The following is a 5,000-nucleotide window of genomic DNA, read 5'->3' as shown; positions in this document are numbered from 1 at the left end:
TCCAAACTTACAGGGAAAAATCAGATTTAGGATTGAATCCAATTTTATAGTAAAATATTATATTATATTAAATTAGAGACAAAACCACTATTAGGCAAATCATACAATGAAAAACTTAAGCCAATACATAAGATTATTTAATTTATATTATTTAAATATATAACAAAATTATTAAAAAAATATAATTAATATATCACTATGATCATTTCATGGCTGCTAACTTCTTTAAATTTTCAAGTTACAGTCATTCATCAGGTGGTTTAAATATTTATCTTGGCGAGGAAATGCGAAAGAGCAATTTATAAATTGAACACAATTGGCATAAATGCCTTCCCTCTCCCCAAGCATCTAAATGTGAAATATGCTGACACACCTCTGATGAGAGCACAATAAGGTTCGAAAATTGATTAAGGTTGTTCATCGCTTTTTCAGGCTGCGGAGAAATGGCTAAAATTTGCCCTGCGCACAGGAATGGCTGTGTGGTAAGAAGCTTACTTCCCAACCACATTGTTCCGGGTTTAGTCCCACTGTGTAGCACCTTGGGCAAGTGTCTTCTTGTATAGCCTTGGGCTGACCACAGCCTTGTAAGTGGATTTGGTAGATGGAAACTGAAAGAAGCCCGTCGTATATATATATGTATGTATGTATGTATGTATGTATGTATGTATGTATGTATGTATGTATGTATTTGTGTCTGTGTTTGTCCCCCACCATCACTTGACAACCTATGTTGGAGTGTTTACATTACCATAGCTTAGCAGTTCAGCAGAAAAGAATGATAGAATAAGTACTAGGTTTACAAAGAATAAGTCCTGGGGTTGATTAGACTAAAGGTGGTGCTCCAGCATGGTCGCAGTTAAATGACTGAAACAAGTAAAAGAATAAAAGAAGAGAGAGAAAGAGAGAGAGGGAGTAAAAAGAGAGAAAAAGAGAGCGAAAGGAGGGAGAGAACGAGAGAAACATTTAAAACGAGTGATGTCAAACAAGTCAGCATAGAATCATCGATGCTAAATATTTCTGCAGGGAATCCTAACTCCTTCACACATTCTTTGTATAAATAAAAATGCAGTCTTTTTCAATATTTCTTCTTTCTTAATTTTTTTTCGTGTACAGTAAATAGGCACAATAGTGGCTGTGGTAAGTAGCTTGCTTACCAACCGCATGGTTCTGTATGGCACCTTGGGCAAGTGTCTTCTACTATAGCCTTGGGCTGACCAAAGTCTTGTGAGTGGATTTGGTAGACGGAAACTGAAAGAAGCCTGTTGTATATATATATGTATATATGTATGTATGTGTGTGTATATGTTTGTGTGTCTGTGTTTGTCCTCCAACATCACTTGACAACTGATGCTGGTGTGTTTACGTCCCCGTAACATAGCGGTTCAGCAAAAGTGACCGATAGATTATGTACTAGGCTTACAAAGAATTAGTCCTGGGGTCGATTTGGTTGACTAAAGGCGCAGTCAAATCACTGAAAGAAGTAAAAGAGTAACACCTTGCTTTTTAAGGACCTGCTTTACGAGTTTTTACAAGTTTTATTTTCTGTTTATGAGTTTTCGCTTTACGAGCATTCTCCAGGAACGAATTAATTCGAGGTATTACTGAATTTTCTTCTTTTCTGCTCCCAGAATATTTTCTCTGGGCCCTTATATATCATGAATAACAGATCCCTTATACCACATTTCATATATAGTTGGATGATAAGAAAGGGTAACCGGGAATAGCCATGTGTGAGATACCAGCTGTTACTATCATATGTCCATATGCATATGTGTATACATGTTGACAGGCCATAAAGGGGAGAGAAAGTTGCCCCTTCCGTCCGTAGAATCGTGCAAGGAATATGATGAATGTGGTGAGCTGGTAGAAACGTCAGCATGCTTAAGGCAGCGAGCTGGCAGAAACGTTAGCACGCCGGGCGAAATGCTTAGCGGTATTTCGTCTGTCATTACGTTCTGAGTTCAAATTCTGTCGAGGTTTACTTTGCCTTTCATCCTTTCGGGGTTGATTAAATAAGTACCAGTTATGCACTAGGGTCGATATAATCGACTTAATCCATTTGTCCTCTCTGTGTTTAGCCCCTTGTGGGTAGTAAAGAAATAGGTATTTTGTCTGCAGTTACATTCTGAGTCCAAATTCTGCTGAGGTCGACTTTACCTTTCATCCTTTCGGGGTCTATAAATTAAGTACCAGTTACGCACTGGGGTCGACATTGTCGACTTAATCCGTTTGTTTGTCCCCTGTGTGTGTAGCCCCTTGTAGGCAATAAAGAAATAAGAAATGTCAGCAAGCCGGACAAAATGCTTAGCAGTATCTCATATGTCTTTTTGTTCTGAGTTCAAATTCCGCCAATGTTGACTTTGCTTTGCATCCTTTCAAGGTTGAAAGATTAAGTACCAGTTGCATACTGGAGTCGATCTCCCCCTCCCCCAAAAGTTTCGGGCCTTGTGCCCAGAGTAGAAAAGAATACGGTGAAGATGTAGGCAGCAGGATATTGGATAGCCGACAAGGCGGAGGGGTTCTATATAAATGGCTTGAAGGTTATTGTGGCAAGTGGAAGATCTGTACCATCAGACAATGGTTGGGCTACAACTAGCAAATGAACTGCTACAGCAAGACAACCTCATTGCCACCTGTGCACATTGCACTCTTTTACACCACTTGGTACATGATGTGGATGCACAGAGAGACAATTTGGTGGGGAGATGAGGCCAACTACCTTACTGTCCAAAGAAGTTCTGAACAAAACAGTCAACGTTGAACTATGACGGGCAGCCAATGATGACGTCAGGATGTATATGTATATATGTATGTGTGTGTGTGTATGTGAATGTATGTATGTATGTATGTATGTATGTATGTATGTATGTATGTATGTATGTATGTATGTATGTATGTATTTATGTATGTATATATGTATGTGTGTGTGTGTGTGTGTATGTGAATGTATGTATGTATGTATGTATGTGTGTATGTATGTGTGTGTGTATGTATGTAGGTATGTATTTGTGTGCATGTATGTATGACTGAATGTATGTATGTATCTATGTGTATGTGTGTATGTATGTATGTATGTATGTATGTATGTATGTATATATAAAAATATAAAATGGGACAAGAACGCAAAACATTCAAATAGACGATACAAAAAACACAGACGGGTCATTCGAAGCCTCTAATCTTCAGTCAAGAACCGGATCATCCTCGCAATTTCGGCTGATTAATGTATGTATGTATGTATGTATGTATGTATGTATGTATGTATGTATGTATGTATGTTTCTCTTCTGTTTTTAATCATTCAAACTCGGAGCTGGTTTCTAACAAAGATACAAAACTCCTTGTTTGGAATGTAGATGATGAAAACAATGTCACATTTTAAATCTGAGAAAAGTCTTGCAGAGTTTTACTGTTCCACTTACAGATTGTATTTGTAATGTGCAAGTCAGGTGGATGATGTCTTTTATCTGAAAATCCAAGCTTATCCAGAATGATAGTTATGTATGTACTTATGAATGTATGTTAAATTCAACTTATGTTGAAAGTCAATAAACAAAATTTGCTTTAGAAGCGTTGAAATGTACTGAAAGATACAGATAAGGAAATAATTCTCTTCTCAAATGCAGGATAATGCTTGTAATATAGCATGAACAGGATAAACTATCCATATTTTGCAGAAAAATCTGTTGGCAGCCAGCCACGAGACTCGAAATCACATCCCTGTGATTACGTGTCAAGTGCTTTATCATTAAGCTAAACTGTCCGAACAACAAATTCTTCTGCAAATTTAGGATATATAGATCTAGCTTTATAAGATGTTATCATACCTTAAATTCAACATACATTGAAAGTCAACAAAGTTTGCTTTAGAAGCTTTGAGATGTATTGAAAGATAGAGATAAGGAAATAATTTTATTCTCAAACGCAGGATAATGCTAGTAATATAGCACGAACAGGATAAACTATCCATAGTTTGTAGAAAAATCTGTCTCATGGCTGGCTGCCAACAGATTTTTCTGCAAACTATGGATAGTTTATCCTGTTCGTGCTATATTACTAGCATTATCCTGCGTTTGAGAATAAAATTATTTCCTCATATGTATGTATGTATGTATGTATGTATATATGTAATTATGTATGTATGTATGTATCTCTCCAGTCCTCAGGTACAGATTCACTAGTCCATATCTTACCAAACAAAGAGTGAAGTTGCTGCAGAAGTTTCTCACCACCATGCTGTAATAACTCCGCATGTATGCCATCCATACCCAGAGATTTCCCATTATTCATCCTTGAGACAGCCACTGCAACTTCTGACTTTGGTGGTTCTGCGAGTGCTGCCTTCATGGGTAATCCAGGGATGAGATTGAGAACATCCTCACTAACTACAGACTGCTGATTCAAAAGTTCATCAAAGTGTTCTTGCAACCATCGCAGAATTCCTTGTGAATCATGAAGAAGTTCTTTACCATCCCTGCTTCAAAGGACCAAAAAAGAGGTATAAGGACTTGCTGAAGGCTTCCTTAAGAGATGCTTGCATCTTTCCTGACACATGGGTGGGCATAGCTATTGTTCGTAGCAGGTGGAGAAGAATTGTGCGCGAGGTGACAGCTACTTTTGAGAAATCTCGAGTTGCGCATGAGAAAGTAAGGAGGGATGTCAGGAAGGGCATCACTGTTACACTTCCAGATGGGAAGGGTCTTCCTATGATGCTGACATGCAGTGTCTGTGCAAGACCCTGCCTCAGTAAAGCTGGACTCAAGAGTCATCTTCGTAGTCATAAAGCGAGACAGATGAGTGACAACCAGGCCACTGGTGGTGGTGTAACACACACCATACTAATCATATCTGTCAGGCATGTGGAAGAGAGTGTAATTCGGCAGGAGGACTTAAATGATATGCAAAGGTACATGAAGTTCAGTTACAACTACAGCCGGCTATTGCCGGTAAAGGTTTTAGTTGCCAATTCTGTACAAGAGATTGTAGATCTTTAGCTGGGCT

At 38.3% G+C, this 5,000-nt stretch overlaps 1 protein-coding gene across 2 annotated transcripts in view; it reads left to right on the top strand.

Annotated features, from left to right (window-relative positions):
- The window catches only part of LOC115225695 (glutamate--cysteine ligase catalytic subunit-like), a 94,649-nt gene that overhangs the window by 20,625 nt on the left and 69,024 nt on the right, over positions 1–5,000 (top strand). The gene's annotated exons all lie outside the window — the stretch shown is intronic.

This window comes from Octopus sinensis, linkage group LG28, assembly GCF_006345805.1.
Source record: "Octopus sinensis linkage group LG28, ASM634580v1, whole genome shotgun sequence".
Taxonomy (NCBI): Eukaryota; Metazoa; Mollusca; class Cephalopoda; order Octopoda; family Octopodidae; genus Octopus; species Octopus sinensis.
Note: the sequence above shows the minus strand (reverse complement) of the source record. Positions and strands in the feature narration are given on the sequence as shown.